The sequence below is a fragment of the Myotis myotis genome, unplaced genomic scaffold (assembly GCF_014108235.1).
Source record: "Myotis myotis isolate mMyoMyo1 unplaced genomic scaffold, mMyoMyo1.p scaffold_m19_p_9, whole genome shotgun sequence".
In the NCBI taxonomy this organism is placed as follows: Eukaryota; Metazoa; Chordata; class Mammalia; order Chiroptera; family Vespertilionidae; genus Myotis; species Myotis myotis.
The window spans coordinates 6482077-6506513 of NW_023416401.1; the positions used below are offsets into that span (position 1 = coordinate 6482077).

Consider the following 24437-nt stretch of genomic DNA (forward strand, 5'->3'; position numbering starts at 1 on the left):
GGGGCAGAATGGGCTAATTCTCACAGTGGCCCCAAGCTCTTTTCAGCCTCAGGGGCAGACCCTGCCATTTGGCCCCCAGGCCTTCAGTTCACTCACATATTCACAAACACACAAACAGCGACAACAAAACATCTGGTAAAGCAATAATTTGTAAAAATGTGGAGCTGAAATAAATCTTTGATTTTATTGATTTTATGTGTTGACCGTTGAATAAATTTACCCTAATTATATAAAAATAGCACGTTGGTAAACCAAATTATGAACCTTTAATCTGCAGCATTCTTTAATATCTTCTAAAGTGTTTGTTACGAACCATATTTTTTTTTAAAAGAAGGGAAACAGGAGAGAACCAAGATGGCGGCATAGGTTAACGCCGGAGTTTGCTGCCTTGAACAACTACTTCAAAAGTGAAACTAAAAAACTGAACGGACATCACCTAGAACCACAGGAACGCTGGCTGAGTGGAAGTCCTACAACTAGGAGGAAAGAGAAACGCATACGGACACTCAGAGGAGGCGCAGTGCTGAAGTCAAATTCTGAGGTGCGGAGTGCGAGGAGCCGGCTGGCGGCGGAGGGCGCGGTTGGCGTTTTCAATCGGGAGGGAGTCGCAGACTCTGAGCTCCAGATACGGGCGAGTCTTTAGGGACCCAGACTCAAACGGGAGAAGCGGGACTGTCTGGCTTCGGTCAGAGCGAGTGCAGCTTTCTCTCCGAGGTTTGCAGCGGGTGCTGGGACTCAGAGAGGCAGAGCCCCTGGGGACAGGACTGAGAGCCGCCATAACTGCTCTCTCCGGCCGGCCCACCCTGTTGATCCTGTGAGATCTGCCCCGCCCAAGCCCTGCACAGAGGCATTTGCCGGATAGCCTCAGGCAAAGGCTAGATTAGCACCTCCCTAGAGGACAGAAGTTCTCTCACTGCAGACACAGCTGATTCTCATAGCCACTTGGCCTGGAGGTCAAACCCTCCCTGGTATTAGCTACAAAAATCAAGGTTTAACTATAAGACTGCGCACAAAGACCACTAGGGGGTGCACCAAGGAAGCATAACAAAATGCGGAGACAAAGAAACAGGACAAAATTGTCAATGGAAGATATAGAGTTCAGAACCACACTTTTAAGGTCTCTCAAGAACTGTTTAGAAGCCGCCGATAAACTTAATGAGATCTACAAGAAAACTAATGAGACCCTCGATGTTATATTGGGGAACCAACTAGAAATTAAGCATATACGGACTGAAATAACGAATATTATACAGACTCCCGACAGCAGACCAGAGGAGCGCAAGAATCAAGTCAATGATTTGAAATGCGAGGAAGCAAAAAACACCCAACCGGAAAAGCAAAATGAAAAAAGAATCCAAAAATGTGAGGATAGTGTAAGGAGCCCCTGGGACAGCTTCAAGCGTACCAACATCAGAATTATAGGGGTGCCAGAAGATGAGAGAGAGCAAGATATTGAAAACCTATTTGAAGAAATAATGACAGAAAACTTCCCCCACCTGGTGAAAGAAATGGACTTACAGGTCCAAGAAGCGCGGAGAACCCCAAACAAAAGGAATCCAAAGAGGACCACACCAAGACACATCATCATTAAAATGCCAAGAGCAAAAGATAAAGAGAGAATCTTAAAAACAGCAAGAGAAAGAAACTCAGTTACCTACAAGGGAATACCCATACGACTGTCAGCTGATTTCTCAACAGAAACCATGCAGGCCAGAAGAGAGTGGCAAGAAATATTCAAAGTGATGAATAGCAAGAACCTGCAACCAAGATTACTTTATCCAGCAAAGCTATCATTCAGAATAGAAGGTCAGATAAAGAGCTTCACGGATAAGAAAAAGCTAAAGGAGTTCATCACCATCAAACCAGGATTATATGAAATGCTGAAAGGTATCCTTTAAGAAGAGGAAGAGGAAGAAAAAGGTAAAGATACAAATTATGAACAACAAATATGCATCTATCAACAAGTGAATCTAAGAATCAAGTGAATAAATAATCTGATGAACAGAATGAACTGGTGATTATAATAGATTCAGGGACATAGAAAGGGAATGGACTGACTATTCTTGGGGGGGAAAGGGGTGTGGGAGATGCGGGAAAAGACTGGACAAAAATCGTGCACCTATGGATGAGGACAGTGGGTGGGGAGTGAGGGCGGAGGGTGGGGCGGGAACTGGGAGGAGGGGAGTTACGGGGGGAAAAAAGAGGAACAAATGTAATAATCTGAACAATAAAGATTTAATTAAAAAAAAAGAAGGGAAATAGCAAAATAACTTGTAAAAATTCAAACAAACAATATTTCTAGGAAAAGAAAGAAAATAGAACAAAGTAGCATAAAGAGAGAAATGGAGGATTTCAACCTAAAAAAAAAAGAGTGTTTTGAGTGACAACCCCCCAAAAATGCATTAATTTTATACCAGCATTTCATTTGCAAAACTAGAGAAAATATAATTGCACTTCTTTCCAAGATTGATGATTTACCCAAGAAAACAGTATTGAGGTCCAAGTTTATGCTTCTTCACTGAGAAGATAATTACAAGTGTTTACGGAGCAGATTCATTCTCCTTCAGTACAAACAAAAGTCTGAGTCCCTAGGAGCCCTTGCCTTCGGCACAAAGAGGCCTGGGCAACGCTGCCACTGCCGGGCCATATGCTCAGGCTGCACGCCGCGCTGCCCTTGTCAGATGCTGTCTGGCAGGAGTGACTTCCACTGCCTCCTCCACGCCTGCTCTGCTGCTGCCCTGGAAGCACAAATCACTTTCCCTTTCAAGGTCCCGATTAACACGCGTCACTGAGGCTGCTTGCTTCCCTGCTTTTCTTCTTAAATATGTTTTTATTGACTTCAGAGAGGACGGGAGAGGGAGAGAGAGCGAGAAACGTCAATGATGAGAGAGAATCATTGATCGGCCGCCTCCTCCACGCCCCACACTGGGGATCGAGCTTGCACCAGGGCATGTGCCCTGACCAGGAATCGAACCATGACCTCCTGGTTCATGGGTGGACGCTCAACCCCTGGGCCACGCCAACCGGGTACCCCTGCTTTTTCACCATCTCACTGCACTAACATCTATTAACAGCTTACAGAGTAAACAAGGGCAAGGTAAAAGGGAATCTTCTCTCCCTGAAAACAGATTTATTTTTACGTAAATTTAGGGTTCATTTGAAGATTTAGTCAACTGAGCTAACTCCTTTGGTCATCACTGTGGATAATGCAGTATTTGGCTGTGACTGAGCAGCACAAAGGCATCTTCTCGCGTTTTCCCTTAACGAACAGACACAATCATTAGCTGAAAGAGTAAAGTTACACCCGTAGTACTAAGAACAAGAGCGAGGCAAATAAAAATGAGTTTTAGAGATGATAATATTCATTGAACACTCAATGATAACAAAATTAATAGGTCAAAAGACATATGGTGTTCATGGCCAATGGCCTATAATGCATGAGTATATTTGGATGGAGATGCTAACAAAATAAAAAATAATTTAAAGCCTTTACAGCTAAGAAACCAATCTTGTGAGTCATAATCCCAGGGGGAGGGAGGGGGAGGAGGGAGAGACAATTTTAGGAAAGCTCTGAGAATAAGAATTGAGCTATGTGCATTTGACAACAAAGTAAAAATTATTGACCTAATTATAAGGCAAGGAATTAAAGCCTAGAAATAAAGGTTCTTTACTCTAAATTGATCAGAAGAGCTACAGCAGACTTTCTCTGAGAAGTAAATGTGAACATTAATTAATGAGATGTGGAAGTAAGATCTTGTCAAAACTATCACACTTCCCGGAGAATCTAAATGCATTCTGTGCCATGATTTATTGCTATTATTATTATTAATGTTACTGTCTCCTAGATTCACACTATCAAAGTCTGAATCAGTCTCTTATCCAGTAATCAAATAATTCTACCTATGGGCTAGCTCTCCAATCTACTCTCTCCCCTTTTTCTACTGGGCTCCTGACTCATGAACCCAGGAAATGACCTTTGGAACCTCCACCAGAAATCACATATAATGCATGTGCCAAATCTACTTTGGCTGATGTGTGTGTAGTGTTAAGTCTTGTTTTGACTTGGTGAGGAAGAGTACTTTTATGGGTTAGCATGCTTACAAGGGGCTAAAAACTGTGAGGTGACACATGTACTGAGTTTCTGCCAACCTTGGCTTACCTTTGGGAACAGCATTCTCTTTACCACTTTTCCACTAATTTCTCTCTATTCCAATGTGTCCTCAAATAGTCCAAATAATCTTCCTTGAAAATTATAACTATCTCTGAAACTAATATAATATTAAATGTTAACTGTAATTCAAAAATAAAAACATGGTAACTAAATCAACTTAGGATTTATAAATTTGTACTAGACTCTCACACCTCTAAGATACAATTCACACTCCTTAATATATTACACATTTAAATATTCTTGATCTGATTCCAATTTACTTACCACTACCCACCTTATCTCTTATCATTCCAACACATTCTAATCACAATGAACTCAACTTTCCCTGACATTTTTTATGAAATTTCCATAAAACTTATGACTTCCCCATTGAGTCTAAGCTTTCTGCAGGCAAAAACTGCATCTGTCTTTTTCACTGCTGCATCACAAGAACATAGAATTGTACCAAGCAGAAAATAAATGGGCCATAATTTTTGAGTAGATAAATCAGAAATCAATAAATGAATGTTCTCTGCTTTTCCCCTTGAACAGCGGTTCTCAACCTATGGGTCGCGACCCCTTTGGCGGTCGAACGACCCTTTCACAGGGGTTGCCTAAGACCATCCTGCATATCAGATATTTACACCATGATTCATAACAGTAGCAACATTACAATTATGAAGTAGCAACGAAAATAATTTTATGGTTGGGTCACAACATGAGGAACTGTATTTAAAGGGCCAGAAGGTTGAGAACCACTGCCCTAGAATATCTTTCAACTGGCAAATTCCTGTTCAGTCTTCAAAACCCATCTCACATGTCCAGTCTTCCATGAAGCATTCCCTGACTTCTTTGTTCATTCCTCCCTTTGTTCATTCCAATTTTTAGTATTACATATTTTATTGTTTATTTTTTATAACATATACAGCGAAATGCTCAGATCTTAAGTATGTTGTTCAGCCAGTTTAAGTAAATGTATCAAATCACATTTCCATCATCCCAGATAATCCTTTCATATTCTTTCTTAGTCAACTCCTTCAAAGCAATGACTGATGATTTCAACCACTAGGATAGTATTTGCATATTCCAAACGTTTACGTACTGGGATTATAAAGTATGTACTTGTGTACTTCTGTGTCTCACATTTTTCATTTAGTGTAATAATTTAGAGACTTATTCATGTTTTTGTGTGCATCAGAGTTTCATGCTTTCTATATCTGAATAATGTCCCACTGCATGGCTAAGTCACAATATGTCCATTTTCCTGTTGATGGGCATCTAGGTTGATTCCAGTTTGGCACTATGGTGGGAGGAAAAGGTAACTAGTTTGTATTTTAAATGATCTCATCACTGTAAGATCCTTACTCTGCACAATGAGCTCACCAGGAAAGGATGCTTAGTGATAATGATTGAGAAATGCTAATACCGAGAGTAGTCCTTGGTGTACAGTACTTGGTCAGTAAACATCCAATAAGAACATAATGTGTGTCTCTATAACCTGGATAATTTGTACAAACTCTTTGCCAAGCAGTTGGCTCGTGCTTACAGGTATTGGGGAGAGAGAGCACATTATGCCTCTTTGAAGTAAACTATCATATTCCATCATTCGCTTCCCAAGTTTCCTTGGGCAATTCCATTACATTTATTTGGTCCTTGGATTTTTTTTTTCATTGGAAATATGAAGATAGTTATAAGACTTATCTGTTTGGCTTGATTTGAGGATTACTGGAACGTTGCATGGAATTTAGTAAGCACTCAACAAAGGTAAGTTGTTATTTTATTACTAGAGGCCCGATGTACGAAATTCATGCAAGAGCTCCATCGCAGCTGAGGCAGCTACCTCGATCCCGCGGCTGCAGCCCCGGCTTCGTCCCAGAAGGACATCCGGTCTAATTAGCATATTACGCTTTTATTATTATAGACTAGAGGCCCAGTGCACAAAATTAGTGCACTTGGGGGGGGGGCTGTCCCTCAGCCCAGCCTGCGCCCTCTCACAGTTCTGGAGTCCTTGGGGAATGTCCGACTGATGGCATAGGCCTGCTCCCTGACAGACATCCTTAGCGCTGTGGGAGCGCACTGACCACCAGGGGCAGCTCCTGTGTTGAGCGGGATTGGGCCCAAACTGGCTCTCCGACATCCCGAGGGGTCCCAGATTGTGAGAGAGCACAGGCCAGACTGAGGGACCCTGCCAGTGCACAATCAGGGCCAGGGAGGGACGCAGGAGGTTGGCCAGCCAGGGAGGGACCTTGGGAGGGCTCCAGGGCGTGTCCGGCCCGTCTCACTCAGTCCTGATTGGCCAGACCCCAGCAGCAAGCTAACCTACCTGTTGGAGTGTCTTCCCCCTGGTGGTCAGTGCACATCGTAGCAAATGATCAACCAGTCTATTGTCTGCCCCCTGGTGGTCAGTGCACGTCATAGCAAGCGGTTGAGCGGCCTTAGCATATCATTAGCATATTACACTTTGATTGGTTGAACGGATGACCGGACACTTAACATATTAGGCTTTTATTATATAGGATAATGTGTGTCCTTCTAATGCCTGACTAAGCCTCTGACATAAAGAGACAGAGTTCTGGTGATAGTTCCCTAAAAAAAAAGTAAAGGGCACCCAGAAAAGCCAACACAATATTAAAGGAGAAGAGCAAAGTGAGAGGATTGACACTACCCAACTTCAAGATTTACTAAAAGCTACTGCAACCAAGACAGTGTCATACAGACAAAAGAACAGATGAATAGATCAATGCAACAGAATATGAAGTACATGAATAGACCCACATAAACATAAACTGGTCTTTACAAAGGGGCAAAGGCAATAAAACGTATAAAGATAGTCTTTTCAACAACTGGCGCTAGGAAAATAGACATCTACGTGCACACAAAAAGAGAAAGAATCTAGACCAGGGGCAAACTTTTTGACTCTAGGGCCACAATGGGTTCTTAAACTGGACCGGAGGGCCGGAACAAAAGCATGGATGGAGTGTTTGTGTGAACTAATATAAATTCAAAGTAAACATCATTACATAAAAGGGTACAGTCTTTTTTTTTTAGTTTTATTCATTTCAAACAGGCCGGATCTGGCCCGCGGGCCGTAGTTTGCCCAAGGCTGGTCTAGACACAGAGCTACACTCTTCATAAAGAGTGATTCAAAATGGAGCATAGCCCTAAATGTAAAAATTCCAAATGATAAAAACTTCTAGAATACAGGAAAAATTCCTCGATGAACTTGGGCATGACAATGACTTTTTTTTTTTTTTTTGGTACAACACTGAGGGTACTATGCACGAAAAAAAATAATTCATAGCCTGGACTTCATTATAATTAAAAAGTTCTGCTCTGTAAGAGACACAGTCAAGAGGTTGAAAAAATAAGTCACACATGGGGAGAAAATATTTGCAAAAGATATATCTGATAAAAAATTATTATCCAAAATATGCAAAGTCTTAAAATCCTACAATAAGAAAACAAAAGTCTGATTACAAAATGGTCAAGATATCTGAACAGATATCTCACTGAAGATGTACAAATGGAAATCAAGTATGTGAAAAGATGTTCTACTAATATGTTATCAGGAAATTGCAAATTAAAAAATGAAATACCACCACACACACGAGTCATAATGTTTACAAAATACCGTGTGAAGACAGAGACTGTATTGTAATAAAAGGACCTCAAGATATTTAGATGGAAATGTATTTATCTCTCATCTAACAGTCCAGTGGGCGGGGCGTAGCTCTGCTGTCAGAAACACATGACTGCCCAGGGCTCTCCAGACTTCACTATTTCCCATCGAGAAGTAAAAGTGAGAAAGTGCAGGAAATAAGTTGAGCTCATCATGCGTAAGGCCCACACTCAATCACTGGACCACACCGAGAGGCAAGGAACGCTAGCAAATGCAGTCCGCAAACTGGCCAAATGCAGTCCCGTGTCCCGCTGCGAGTCAGAGGGTCTGTTCCTCTGAGGAAGAAAACAATGCATATGAAGGACAAGTGGGAGCCTCTGCTTCATTTACTAGCCAGGCCTGACAGACACACAGGACATGTGCAAAGATACAAGGGAAAACGAGTAGAAAAATAGGCTTCACATTCACAAAGGACAGTAATATTTGGTAAAACAGGCAGTCAGTATTGGGAGGTGAGAACCAATGGAAACGTAAGTTTGGAATTACTGAGGAGTGCTTACTATGGAATGAGCAGGACATGAAAAAGACCGCCACGCAGCAGCCAGGCCCAATTTTTCCCAATCTAAAGGGATTCTATCATTCTAGCTATGATTCACAATTCCATATCCATCTTTCTTTCCGAGCACTCAGAAAAAGAAAGCTAAAATGACAAAATGCAGGCTTAAGGAAAGTCCGTTTCAAAACCATCAGCAAGGAACAGGGCGTTCTTTCCACAAAAAGAATTTCCCACGAAGAGATATTCACGGACTAGCAGCTGAAAATGCCTGTTTACGGAAACTTTTCCAATGTCCTCCACCCTGAAGGCGAGCGTATGCCCTTCCTCTTCTGGTTCTTAGACTTCCCGGCTGTTAGAAGTAAAGGCTGTGGAACTTCCCCCAAGTGGCTCCATAAAAATCCTGTCAGGGAGCCCTAACCGGTTTGGCTCAGTCGATAGATCCTCGGCCTGCGGACTCAAGGGTCCCGGGTTTGATTCGGGTCAAGGGCACGTACCTTGGTTGCGGGCACATCCCCAGTAGGGAGTGTGCAGGAGGCAGCTGATCGATGTTTCTCTCTCATCGATGTTTCTAACTCTCTATCCCTCTCCCTTCCTCTCTGTAAAAAATCAATAAAATATATTTTTTTAAAAATCCTGTCAATGAGATCTCAAGACCCCCATCATGACCAACATCTTCTAACATCTATCAAGCACTTACATGCACTGTGTAATATGTGCGCTATTTAACTCCTGCAAAGTGCCAAGAAGAGCAGAAAGGTTCAGCAATGTCCCAAATGACACCGCTAGCAAGTTGTGGAGCTTGGCTATGAATCAAGGCAGCCTGATCCTAGCACCAGCTTATCCATGGTTGTCTGCATGCTCCTTGTCAGCTATCATGTAACTATCATGGAGAGGGAAAGTCAGAACAGAATAAGAAACTGGAAAGGAACATGGTTCAGTCCGTGGTGGGTTGAACTGAAGATGCCTACTGGAAAGGCAAGCATTAAGGTCCACGAAGTAGCTAGAAATAGGGGCCTCGAGTTCAAGCAAAGTCTGCACAAGGTAACACAGACTAAAGAGACAAGAGAATGACAGGGCGTATGAAGCTCTGGATGGGAATGAGAAAGCCCATGAAAATAAGTAAGATGGGTACAACAGAAAAGCAATATACAATAATGAAATTTAAAAAAAAAGGAAAAGGAAAAAGTGAAAGACTGAGAAAGAGCTTCGAAGAGGGCAGAGAAGTGCCAGGAGAGATGGGGAGATTTTCAAGGAAAAGGACAGGTTAGGTCAAGAGGGTCCAATTCTTAGCAGTGGGATGACAGGTGAAAGGGAGAACCAGATTCCGTGCCCGGGGAACCCCGGAAACCTCTGGAAGAGGCTGCAGCCAAGTGATAGGACACTGAAAACAAGCGTGCCTCGCATTCAGAGCTTTCCCTGGTGCTTAGACGGTATAAAACTCTCCCAGTGGTTTTGAAAACCCCATGACGTGGAAAATGTGGGGAAAACCCAAATTATTACCTATCTCACCCATCAGCTTTAGGAAAGAAATTGTTGTCCTGAATTGTTGGGACTTTCTAAAGACATAGTATTAAAGTCAGCTGAAAACGCTGGTCTATTCAAAATTGCAGAACTATGGAAGGAAACTCATGATTATCAGTAGCAAAAGCTACAGGGAGCTTTCAGAGAATGAGAGCCGGGCCGTAGCCACAGTAAGCAGGCAGAAACTGAGAAGCAAGGGGCTGTGACCAACAGCGGTTCACAGAGCCTGCCCGTAGGGCCGGCAACTCAAGGTCACAGAAGCCTCAACCTGCTCTAATCGGGCAGTCCTTCCTGCTAAGTGCATTCATGTCTGTAGTCAGGAGAAATGCATCGTGCACTTAATCTTGAACCTGAGCTAAGTGTCAGTATTCTAGGCTACAACCTCCCACCCCAGTTCCAAGGCAGACCCAGGCTAAAATAACCCCCTTTGCAAAGCCAAAAACGGCTCTCAAACATGGAAGAAACAGAGCCCAGAAAAAAAGAGATTTTAGCACTGGATTGGCATATAGAGTTGGGGACACACACACACACACACACACACACAGAAACAAGGACGGGGGGCTTCTGAGCAGTCCGTTTCTTTCTCTATTATGTCCCCAGATATTCCAACACATCTGACTTCCACATTTGTCGGAAAGCAGCTCATTCCATCAAGAGGACATTCCTACAAAGAGTACCCATATCCTCTAAGGGAAAACAGGAATTCCATGCGTTTTCTGTGATGAAAAGGACACACAACTGGGAATTCTCTTTCTGTGGGCCTTAGATCTGGGCAGGACAGTGTCCCGCGGAGCTAGTGAGCTGCTTGCTAACAGGGGAGCCTGTGGCAGACACAGTGTAACAGAGCCCTACGTTTCCATCCTCCTCCGCGGTGAGTGGAAGACAGGCACAGAGACAGAGAAATCTGGGTGGAAAGCCGAGCAAACAAAGGCGTTTGCGGAGGGGGGGGGGGGGGCGGGGGGTGGGAGGAGGGGACCCGGGGTGACTTCTGGACACCTGCCCTCTCATTTCCTGTTTGTGGGAGGCGACAGGCGGCAGCTGCTGGGTTGGGGCTCCTGGAGGAGCCGCTGGGGCAGAAGGGCTCTGGTTGCTGTTTCTACTCCAGCGCCTGCAGGAGCAGGAGCAGCGGGTGCAGGCGAGGCTGCCCCAGCGTCTCCATGACAACCCAGGAGGGGTGGAGGGGGGAAAGGGGCCCTGTACCCCAAAGCCCCGCCGCCTCCAGACCTCACTACCTGGCGCTGGCTCTGGGCTGGTCCTCCACCCACACGCCCCACGCCAGCCCCTCCACGCGCTCAGCCTCCGGTGTCCCTGGCCAACCGCACAGTTGCCCTGGCAACGTCAACGCCTGCAGGAGGCAGGCCAAGGCCCCAATCCATCCCCACCTTGAAGCGAAGCCGAGGCCAGGAGACCCCGCTGGATGGGAATCAATTCCTCACTCCCTCTATGTCCCTACCCACTGGGCGGCACTTCTCGCCCACCTGGAGTGACCCCCAAGGGCTAGGACACCCACCGCGTCCTCTCCCTGCCCTTCTCTCCGCCCTTCCCTCCGGCACCTCCTCGGAGGAGGAAGCGGCCAGTGCAGCCAGGGGCTCAGAGGACCCAGGCTTCCCAGGGGAGACAGAAGGGCCTGGGGTGCAGGTATCAGCAGCGGGTCCTGCCACCCCAGCCAGCTAAACCCTGTCCGGCAGAGGCGCCCCTAGCGGGCAGTTCAGAATTGCATTCGGAAGCCGGTTTTGTTCAGAGCCTGAAGGAACCGAACCGGGTGTTTATTTACTGGAGCAAAACCAGCTCAGGCAGAGAAGGGCGTCGCTCCTGGCAGCGGAGTCCATGGGGGCTGCCGCCTTGCTTTCAAAAGCATCAAAATGCGCCCCGATTTTGAAAGAAAGAAAGGCTGTTGTTGGGATGTAAACAAAGGGAAAGCCAGAGAAACTGCTGCTCATTCTCTAGTTGAAAATTTTTAGGACAGATTTTCCAGTGTTTACAATGTGAATCCGTCCCCTTCTCGGACAATAATTAATATTCGGTTGCGATAGCCAGGACTTTCCATGATAAAAGCTTTTATTATTATCTTTTTAATAAAATCCACACAATTTGAACACAAATCATAAGCAACATATGTATTGCTGAGTATATACACTGTATCATTGATTTTTCCAAACACATTTGGAGATACTTGATTAGTCAGTGTATTGCTAAATGCTGACTTCCTAGCGCATTTGGCAAAGATAGTATTTAACTGGAGGACATACATGGAGAAACAAAAAGTATTTGTCCATTAAAATTAGGTTTAATAGTTTGCTTAAGAAATTTTAAGGCAATCTTTACATATGTGTACATGCATACATTTGGGAACCAAGTACACTTGGATCCTAAAACAAAGGATTTTTGAAAGAGCGTTTTGAGATTCTGCGTAAGCCTTAAAATGCAAACGGAAGCCCTACCAGATGGGGCCCTGGTGTCTGTGCACTGATACACTCAACGTTATAAGGCAGTTATTTCCCAAGATGATTTTTCTAAAGAATTCCATTTTAAATGTGATGTGCTGTAAGTAGGGGATTAATAAAAACAATGTCATTAATCATCTCCAAAACTGCCAAACTATTTCTACAACAGCAGAAATCTCCTATCTCCCTAAGAATATTACTCATGCCCTCGAATACCAAATTTGGTCCCTTTTTGCCCATATTGAGTAAAGGCAAATGTACAGCACGTGCCACTTAAAGACTAGGACATGTTCCAAAAAATGTATCATTAACCAATTCTGTCATTGCGCGAACATCACAGAGTGACTTACAGGAGCCTAGATGGGATGCCTACCACACACTGAGGCTTAGGGTACATAGCCAATATTGTTTCGGGGCTATGAGCCTCTACAGCATGTCACTGCACCAAACAACTCAGGATTGAAACGAGCACAAGAGCGAATGATGCCATCAAGAAAATGACGTGGTAAACACGAGATGTATGAAGCTGCTGTCTGCATAGCAGCATATGGTATTAGAACAAACTTTTTTTATAAGTATAAAGAGTGTGCTCTAAAATAACAATAAACATATAGTAAATATATGACTAGCAATAGTTTTTATTATCACTATCAGGTATAAGTACTGTGCATACTTGTATGTGCTATACTTCTATAGGACCTTCCTTCTGGAATCAAAGGTCCCAGTCTGTTGATGAATATAGGAATATGCAATCTTAATATCACCTGTCATTTTTTTAATACATTACTTTATTGTTGTTTTCTTTCAATCTGGATAGGGTATTCCTTGAGACAAAAAGAACAATATTGTATTTAAAATTCCAATAATTTCTAACCTAGAATAAAAATATATACATATATATGTAATATATATAACATATTTTTCAAATTATTACAAATTATCTTTTTACAACCTAGGTGAGGTTCTATTAAATACTTGAATTATTAAATATCTCTACTATATCATCACCTAGCATTCTAATAGCAAATGACCTAAATATATTTTGGTAACTACATCAATCCTATATAATAAAAGCCTATTATGCTAAGTGTCTGGTCATCCATTCAACCAATCAAAGCATAATATGCTAATGATGATATGCTAAGGCTGCTCAACCACTCCCTATGACAGTGATGGCGAACCTTTTGAGCTCGGCGTGTCAGCATTTTGAAAAACCCTAACTGAACTCTGGTGCCGTGTCACATATAGAAATTTTTTGATATTTGTAACCATAGTAAAACAAAGATTTATATTTTTGATATTTATTTTATATATTTAAATGCCATTTAACAAAGAAAAATTAACTAAAAAAATGAGTTCGCGTGTCACCTCTGACACGCGTGTCATAGGTTCGCCATCACTGCCCTATGATGTGCACTGACCACCGGGGGCAGATAATCTAACAGTCGACCAGTTGCTATGACATGCACTGACCACCAGGGGGAAGACACTCGGTAGGTTAGCTTGCTGCTGGGGTCTAGCCGATCAGGACTGAGTGAGACATGCCCTAGAGCCCTACTGCGGTCCCTCCCTGGCTGGCCAAATTCCCGCGTCCCTCCCCAGCCCTGATCGTGCACGAGTGGGGTCCCTCGGCCTGGCCTGCGCCCTCTCGCAATCCGGGACCCCTCAGATTGAGAGCCAGTTTTGGCCTGATCCCACAGGCCAGGCTAAGGGACCCCACTGGTGCACCAGGCCTCTAGTACATTAATATTAATCTATTGACTGATGTAATTTTGAAGTATCCAAGTTTAAATGCTGATTAAAATAAGAAATTTTCATCTTCTAAATTAATTAAAATATTATTATTTTTAATTTTTTATGAGAATAAAGAAGTAAATATTTTATAAACAGAAAATCAATTTCTCCTATATCCACCAAATAAATACTGGAAAACATTCAAAGACTATCTGCTTAAGTGGCACCAAATTACCAGCCTGCTCTGGAGCTCCACATATCTTGATCTATATTCTGAGTATTATATTAATTCTTGAGTGGCAATTCTTTGCCACACTCACAGATGTTACAAATGTATCAAAACCAAAAATGTGGCAGTGCCATGTGTTGTCTAAATGCTTTTACTAGTGGGAAAATTCATCCCAACGCGGGTGACATGTTTTTAGCAACGTGAATGATAATATTTCAACTTCAGTCATAATAACTGTTCACTATTTCTTCATTTGGGAACCTCCTTTTGATGTCAATTGAGGCTTCTTTACTGTTTTACTTAAAGTTTAAGAATTCCTAAACACCACATGATCTCACTCATTTGTGGAATATAGAGAACAACATAGACTGACGAACAGGGACAGATTCAAAGACTGAGAAACAGTGATCAGACTATCAATCCCCAGAGGGAAAGTAGGGGAGGGAGGGGGTAAGGGGAAGAGATCACCCAAAGGACTTGTATGCATGCATATAAGACAAACCAATGGACACGGACAACAGGGGGATGAGAGTATGAGTGTGTGTGTGGGGGGGGGGGGGGTAGGGAGGGGGTTGGGGATTAATGGGGGGATGAGGACACATTTGTAATACCTTAACCAATAAAGAAATTTTTTTAAAAAAGTGTAAGAATTCCTTAGGAAACACAGGACCTCAAAGAGGGACTCAGAGCAGCTAATTGGTTCAGCGCCATTTCGCAACCAGGAAAGTGGACGATGGTTGGCCAACTGCCCCGCATTATTCAGTGAGCAGTGTCCTACCAGTCTGCTTGCTCCTTTAGAGGGATCCTGAGCTAACTGCCAGCCTAACCCCACACACTTGGGCAGGAAGCTTCAACTGTACTATTCAAACTCAGTGTATGGAGGTGGCATCAACCAAAATGGCAGAGTGAGGACATCTGAAAAGATGCTCTTCCTAAAAACAATGGAAAAAGTGGCAAAAAAATGGTCAGAATCAACTTCCCCAAATCACTGGGCACTCATCAAAGGCTTACAACAACCCTGTGAGCATGCATTAAAGAAAAAAACCTGCATCTTGGAAAGAACAGGAAAATGTATGGTGTTTTAACTGGCACTAGTTCCATCTCCTCCGGTGTTGCTCTGCAGTACCCTTGAAAAATCACAGCCCACATTATTAGTACAGCCTGGTAGGCATGAGAGAGAAGAGAATAAAACTGGAAGCTTTTCAAAGCCCAGGTACCAAAGTGCAGCCGTATTCTTTCACCTGTCTGGTGGTGCTCTGGGAGATCCCATTTAGCAGGCTGTCTGAAGTCGACATGACTCAGAGCTCACCCAGTGTGAAAGCCTTCTTCCCGGGAGAATTTATGGAAAGCAATTATAAAAAAAAAGAAAAGTTTTCCCATTGCAGCTGCCTAAGACAGTGGGTAACATTTGAGTCAATATGTGACTCAGACTACACAAAAGCTTAAAAGTAAGAACTATGGAATGAGATGTCCATTGGGTATTGAAAGGCTCTGACATGTTGATGTGGGCATGCTCAGTGAAGGCCTACGAAAGCCTGATGTCTCACTTCCAACTGGCCTCCAGACCCTACAAAGATAGGAAGTAAAAGTTAGGAAATGGTTGTCAGCTACATGGCTCAGGGTCAAAGGCTTGCCCTAGCATAGAGAGCCCCTTAGCATATACTGGGATATGTACTGGTTCCAAAAATTTAAGAAAGTCATTCTTCAAAATTAGATAGACTACTCATGCAGAGAAAAGACATCAGTGGCTACACATGACAAGCAATACAGACTTTACCGAATTAATTCAGAAAATTCATTAAACAAACAAAAAACAATATAACTGTAACTGGCAGCAACAACAAAACCTGGAGAAAAAAATGTTCATTTCCAAAATTCACACATCATGCTATTGAAAATATTCATTTTTCAATAATAAATTGAATGACAGATTCAAAGAAACAAAGTAGAACCCATACACAAGGGTAAAATCAATCATTAGAAAATATCTCAAAGGAAGTCCAATTGTTGGATTTTCTAGAAAAAATTGTTTAAATCAGCTATTTAAATGTGCACAAAGAGTTTAGGAACATCATATATAAAGAACAAAAGAAAAGTCTGAAAACAATATCATACCAAACAGAAATATCAATAATGAGAAAAATTATTTTCTTAAGAAAGGACCCGATATGAATTATGAGTTTGAGAAGTAGAATCACCGAAATGAACAATTCACAAAAGGGGCTCAGCAGAAGAGAGCAGAAGAACCAAAGGCAAAAGTTATTTGAGCAGAAGAAACAATCAGTGAATGCAAAGTCAACTGAAATGATCCATTCTGAAAAGCAGAAAAAAAATAAAGAAAAATGAATAGCACCTTGGAGATGTGTGGGGCACCAATGCATAATGAGAGTCCCAGGTTGAGAGAAGTGAGAAAGGAGCAGAGAAACCATTTGGAAAAGAATGGGGAAAACTTCCCAAATTCAATGAAAATAATGAATCTACACATACAGAAAGCTCAATGAACTCCAAATAGGCTAGAATTATGGACTGATTAGTGTATGCCCATCTATAATAATAAAGAGATAATATGCTAATTAGACTGGACAGTGGAATGACCTTCCAGAACGACCAGTGGGCAGAGCTGTGGGGCCGCGAGGGCCGAGGCAGCTGGGGCACAAGGGTCGAGCTCCTTGCATGCATTTCGTACACTGGGCCTCAAGTACTTCATGTTTTGAAGCTGTAATTCCCAATGTGATGGTATTTGGAAATGGGGCTTTTGAAAGAGAATAAGCATGAGATGAGGTCACGAGGGTGGGAACTTGTGTTCCTTTTCCCACCAGGTGAGAACAGTGGCTAGGTGGCCACCTACAGTCTAGGAACATAGTTCTCAACAGAAACTGACTATGCTGATACCTGGATATTGGACTTCCAGCCTCCAAAACTTTGAACAAGTAATTATTGCTGTTTAAGCCACCAGACTATAACATTTTGCTATGGCAGCCCTAGCAGCCAAAGACACCTAGATACTTCATAAAACTGCGGGCGGTTAAATACAAAGGAAATATTGAAAGCAACAAGAGAGAAGCAACTCATCATTTGCAGAGATTCTCAGTGTGATAAATAGTTGATTTTTAGTCAAAGCCAGGGAGGTTTGAAAGCAGAAAGGCCAGAAACCATATGTTATAAGTGCTAAAGGAAAAAGAAAAAAAAAGTGTCAGTCAGAATTCTATATTCAGCAAAACTATCCTTCAAAAGGAGAAATTAAAATATTCCCAGATAGTATATCTGACCTAAAAGAAATACTGAAGAATGGTCTTCAGGTTAAAAGGAGAGGAAACTAGACAGTGACTTTCATCCACATAAAGAAATAAAGAGCTCTGATAAAGGTAACTATACAGATAAATATAAAAAGAGAAGTAAATATAGCACAATGTATTTTTTGTGTGAAATTTTTTTCTCCTACCTAATTTAAAACATAAATGTATAAAGCAATAATTAGAAATGTATGTTAATAGACACACAATGTATAAAGATTTAATTTGTAGCAATAAGAGCATAAGTAGTAAGGCTCTGTAGGAGCAAAGGTTTTGTATACTATTGAAATTCTGATGGTAAAAATCCTAGCTGGACTATTATATGTGAAGAAGTTGATGAAAATCTCCTAAGAAAATCTCCACTAAGAAAATTACTCAAAAATATATAGTAAAAGAAATAAAAAGAAAACTAAAAAGGTACACAAGAAAATAACCATTGAATACAAATACAGACAGTTAGAAAGAAGAAACAGGAGACATGACAAATTGTAAACAAATAACAAATTAGCAAACATAAGTTCTTCCTTATCAGTAATAACATCAAATGTAAATAGATTAAGTAGAACAATTTAAAACACACACGGCAGAATAGATTTTAAAACATCCAGAAAAAATATCTATAAGAGGCACATTTTATGACACCAAATGTTGAAGGATAAAAAGATATACCATGTAAACATAAAGCAAAGGAGAGGTAAAGAGGCTATAATAATATTTGACCAAATAGATTTTAAGATAAAAATTATTCCTAGAGACAAAGAATGATATTTTATAATTATAAAAATGCCAATCCTCGAGAATATATAATAATTAACAAATATACAATGAATAACAGAGCCACAAATACAAGAAGAAAAAACTGAGGGGTGTAATAGACTTCAATACTCAACTTTGAAATAATGAATAAAACAACTAGACAGAGGAGCAGCAAAGAAATAGACAACTGGAACTACATTATAAACCAACTAAACCAGACAGACATCTGTAGAGCACTCTACCCAACAACAGCAGAAATACACATTCTTCTCAAGTTCATACACAATATTCTGCATCTTAGGCCATATGGTAGGCCTTGAAATGTGTTAACAAATGAAACAGAATTGAAATCATATAAGGTATATTCTAAAGTCACATATAAGTAAATAATAAATCAGTAACAAATAAAGTTGGAAAACTGACAAATCTGTGGAAAATAACCAGTGAGTCAATACTTTGAGATAAATAAAAAACAAAAACATCTATATATATATATATAAAAGCCTAAGTGACTGTTATGATCTGTCAACCAAATGACCAGTCAACCGGTCGCTATGATGCACACTGACCACCAGGGGGCAGATGCTTGATGCAGGAGCTGCCCCCTGGTGGTGAGTGTGCCCCCACAGCCAATCTCATGCAGCAGGCCAACCTTCTGCGGTCCCTCCCCTCAGCCAGCTGGCCCCACTGGGCCTGATCAGGACTGGGCCAAATGGCTCCAATTGGCCCCAATCGCCAGCCAGGCCGAGGGACACCAACCATGCATGAATTCGTGCACCGTGCCTCTAGTCCTATCTAATAATAGACAAACATGGTAATTAACCATACCTCCAACACGCTTCCCATTGGCTAATCAGGGCGATATGCAAATTAACTGCCAACCAAGATGGCGTCCGGCAGCCAGGCAGCTGAAGCGAACATGAGGCTTGCTTGCTCCGGTGATAGAGGAAGCCAAGATTCCATGACTGCTGCAGCCCGGCCCTGAGCTCCAGTCTAAGCAACAATGCCACAATTATAGAAGCTAAACAAACCCCAGATACCTGCTTTCAGCCAGTCGGCCTCTGAGCTGGAGCCGCAACAAAGTTTCAATTACAGAAGGTAAATAAATCCCAGAATAAAAAAGAAAAAGAAAAAAAGGAGAGACTGGGAGCTTCCGTCACTGGGGGGCTTGGCCCACCTGAAAACAGCCGTCAGGCCCTCATCCAGGCTGGCCAGGCACCCCAGCGGGACCCCCACCCTGATCTGGGACACCATTCAGGGCAAACCAGCCAGCCCCCACCCGTGCACCAGGCCTCTATCCTATATAGTAAAAGGATAATATGCAAATTGACCCTAACAGCAGAACGACTGGGAATGACTGGTCACAATGACACACACTGACCACCAGGGGACAGACACTCAATGCAGGAGCTGCCCTCTGGTGGTCAGTGCGCTCCCACAAGGGGGAGCTCTGCTCAGCAACAAGCCAGGCTGATGGCTGCCAGTACAGCAGTGGTGGTGGGAGCCTCTCCTGCCTCCTCAGCAGCACTAAGGATGTCCGGCTGCAGCTTAGGTCTGCTCCCTGCTGGCAAGTGGACATCCCCCGAGGGCTGCTGGGCTGCCAGAGGGATGTCTGATTGCCAGCTTAGGCCCAATCCCCTGGGGAGCAGGCCTAAGCCAGCAAGTGGTCATCCCCTGAGGGGTCCCAGACTACAAGAGGGCACAGGCTGGGCTGAAGGACCTCCCCCCCCCCCGAGTGCACAAATTTTTGTGCACCGGGCCTCTAGTCTATAGATATAAAAACCTAAGCGACTAAATGACTGAACGACTGGTTGACCGGTCACTACGGCATGCACTGACCACCAGGGGGCAGTCACTCAACATAGGAGCTGCCCCCTGGTGGTCATTGCGCTCCCACAGCAGGAGCACCACTCAACTGACCGACAGGCACCAGACACTGGGCTCACGACTGGCGAGTGCAGCTGCAGTGGCACAAGCCTCTCCCGCCTCCGCAGGAACGCTACTGAGCCGGCGGTGGTGGCAGGTTCAGCGGGGCCTGGATGAGGCTCGGGCTCCTTCCCGGCCGCTTGCCGCTTTGCACACTACTACATCCCTCAGGATGTAGGACTGCCGGTTTTGGCCTGATTCCTGCAGGTCGGCTGAAACCGGCAGTATGACATCCCCCGAGGGGTCCCAGATTGTGAGAGGGTGCAGGCCAGGTTGAGGGACCCTACTGGTGCACGAATCTGTGCACTGCACCTCTAGTAACATGTAAAACTTACGGAACACAGCAAAAGAAGTGCTTGAAGAAAATTTATCATGGTAATTGCTTACATTTAAAACATGGGTGGGGAACCTTTCTTCTGCCAAGTGCCATTCAGATATTTGCAACATCATTCGCAATCCATACAAAATTATCAACTTAAAAAAGTAGCCTGCTCTATTTGGCCAAATATTTAATTAACTCACCCCAATGCCTTGGCAGGGCCAGACCAAATGGTCTATCGGCCCTTATATGGCCCGTGGGCTGCACATTCACCCGATTTAAAATAAGAAAATGAATAGCCTATTTTCCACGAGGAGCTTAAAAAGACAAGCAAACTAAATGCAAGCAAGCATGAAACAATGAAATAAGGAATAAAACAACAAGAATTGATGAAATAAAAAGTTGGCTCATGGAAAAGATAGAAAGCAAGGATGAATCTTTAGCTAGACTGACTAATTTCAAAAAGAGGAAAGATTCAGATCACTTAAATAAGGTATTTAAAAGGGAACATTACTCCCCACCTACATAAATAAAAAGGATTACAGCTGATTACAAAAAAAATTAAAGAAGAGTGGTTTTTGTCTAAACATTGAACATACTAACTTTTCAAAGTAACTTAAAACTTTGGCTCAGTGCTAATTGCTAAATTTCTCTGAATAAGAAAATAATTTCTACCATTACTATTATTGTTATCATAACATTATAATATTATACAATATTATGTATATTATAGTATATATGTCTGTACAATATATATTTTATTATACATTTATATATAATAGCATGTTATAATTATATTCCTAAGAAGAACATTTCAATTAAAAATATACTAACATATGCCCAGCTAGTGTGGTTCTGTGGTTGAGCATCAACCTATGAACCAGGAGGTCATGGATGGATTCCCAGTCAGGGCACACGCTCAGGTTGTGGGCTCAATCCCAGTGTAGGGCATCCAGGAGGCAGCCAATCAATTCTCTCTCATCATTGATGTTTCTATCTCTCTCTCCCTCTCCCTTCCACTCTGAAAGCAATAATAAAATATATTTTAAAAATATATGTACTAATAAAATGGAAAGTGGGCAAGCAACATGAAGATAAGTCTAGAGCATCTATATAAGGATAACTAATACTTGTATGCTGTTTGCATTACTTTGAGATTTCACCCCAAATGTCAGTAAAATCTACAACAAAGGGAGAGAACATGGAGTGAGACAGGTGGCAGTAAGGAATTCAAGGAAGAGCCTGAGTTTCATGTCTGGGCGATTTCAGTCTGATGACACAGCAAGAGCCACAAGGGACAGAGTGAATAACACAAATTCTGAAAAAATAAATTTTTTATTTTTTCAGATAAAAAAATGACATGGCAGCCTTAGCTGGTTTGGCTCAGTGAATAGAGCATAGGCCTGCGGACTAAAGGGTCTTGGGTTTTATTCTGGTCAAGGGCACAGGCCAGGGTTGTGAGCTCGATCCCCAGTGGGGGGCATGCAGGCAGCAGCCAATCAGTGATTCCCTCTTGTCACTGATGTTTCTCTCTCTCTCTCCCTCTCCCTTCCTCTCTGAAATCAATAAAAATATATATTTTTAAAAAATTACATGGCAATAAAAGTTCCTCACGAATTCTCAGACATTTGGGGAAAGCATTTGACTTTTCAAATTTCAGAATGGAGGCTCAAACCAATCTCCTTTAGATGGGAAGGGGAAAGGAATATCTGTTATAAAGGTTGTCTATGTGATTTATGGAGTAATCAAATGGCCCACTGTCAAACTCTTTATGAAAATAAACCACAAGAAACCAAATGTTTGTATAAACAAATGTGAAGAAAACACAGAAGTAATAAATCGACGTGACTGCAATTAGGGAAAGGAAAAGTTAGGGTTCAAAGGTAATCAGTAGAAATCTCTGTGGAGGCAAAACATTATCTCAGATTAGGGGTTCACATTTTTCTTTCCTGGCATCTCACCCACTCACTATACTCACTGTCTATTTTGTCCCTGGTTAAGGATTTCAGTTACCTCATACTCTTCTATCTTTCCAATTATCAGTTCATTTCTCAGTCTCGCTTGCCTTCCTACCCCAGACCCCATGGGAAACAATGTCTATCTTAAAATCTGGATAACTGTCAAGAACTATGAAGGATCTGAGATTCTGCCCTTCTTTCAAGCTAACAATTAGCTCCTCTCACTCTGCCTCAAAAGACCTAAAATGTCATCTGTCTAGAACATATACATATATTTTTATTTTATACTCTATGCCTAATGTGATGTGACAACTAACAGTCCTTTGATCAGAAAAATATTTTCCCTTTACTTCAGATTAGTTACTAGGCTTATAAGTAGTTTCACAATCCTATATAATAACAGGCTAATATGCAAATCGACCGAATGGCGGAATGATAGGTCACTATGATGCACACTGGCCACCAGGGGGAGTTGCCCCCTGGTAGTCAGTGTGCTCCCACAGGGGGAGTGCCGCTCAGCCAGAAGTCCCGAGCCGGGGTCATGGCTGGTGAGCGTAGCGGAGGTTGGCGCTAAGGATAAGGATGCCTGACTGCCGACTTAGGCCAGCTCCCCTGAGGCTCCCAGACTGCGAGAGGGTGCAGGCCACGCCGAGGGCACCCCCGCCCCCAAGTGCATGAATTTTGTGCACCGGGCCTCTAGTGTTATCAGAAACAACCAAGCTTGTTTGGCAAAGATATCTTCAGTTTTAGAAAACGTCACATAACTTTTTGGCCTTGCCTTACAATAATGATTTATTTTATTACAGAAACTGCTGTTTTACTCTTGCTCAAAAGACAGTTTTGATTGCTTTACAAATACATCAGAGTGTTTTCTTTTTTGGAAATTAAAGTAAAAAATTTCATGTCAAGTGCTGTTTGATAGCTTTACTATTGCCAATGTCAAGGAAAAGAGGATGCATACATGCACAGTCAAAAACCAAATTTTCACATATTTATCATTATATTTTCTATGTAACTTTATTTTTGGGTATCTGGGTGGAAATACTACGCATGAAAGTCCATTTATCCTGACACATGTACACCCGTATTCTCTATTTTGTTCACTTCGTTGTGTTACATTATTTTTTTATGTTTTAACACATCTAATTTCCCTGGTCCTCTATGGTGAATTCAGGATGTCATGCAATATGTCAATATGTAAATTTCACAAATATAAACCATATATAAAATTACATTAGTCAACCTGATGTGTTCCCTCCTTGTCAACCAAAACCAAGTGACCGGTATTGCCCTCAGAGTCCTTCAGCAACAGGGATAGAATAGCCATGCACCACTATTGAAAATGGAAGTGAGAATGTCGAAGAACAGAATCCTTTGACCATCACACACCTAGCATAGCTGAGAACTGATACATGCCCAACAAAATTTCACTGGACTTAAGTGTGCATATTTCTCTTGTCCTTTTCTTTACTCACCTTAACATCCTTTTGAGTCCACCAAGTTCGCAACTTGTATAAGCACGACTTGCAAACCAGTTTGCACTTCTCTGAATTGTTCACTCTTTAGTGCTAATTCCTTGCTAGAAATCTCTCACTTATGTGTTAAAAATATTCAAGGTTCCTATTTCCAAAACGAACACCTCACATGTTCTACATACATCAGACACAAATCTGCCTCAAGTCTCCCCTGCTACCTGTAATCCCATTGCACTAATAATCCAGGCTCAACCTCTGAGTCTATTTCTTCTTCCTCCCTCACCCATTGTCAATATTAAAGCCCTATTATCCTTTTAAAAACATGCTTAGTTGCAATCCTATATAATAAAAGTGTAATATGCTAAGTGTTCGACCGCTCATGTGCCTGTTTGTTCAACCATTCCACCAGTTGCTATGATGCACACTGACCACCAGGGGGCAGACGCTCCAACCGGTA

General features: G+C 42.3%; 1 protein-coding gene across 3 annotated transcripts in view; it reads right to left on the reverse strand.

Moving 5' to 3' along the window:
* The window catches only part of NOL4 (nucleolar protein 4), a 219247-nt gene that overhangs the window by 177047 nt on the left and 17763 nt on the right, over positions 1-24437 (reverse strand). The gene's annotated exons all lie outside the window — the stretch shown is intronic.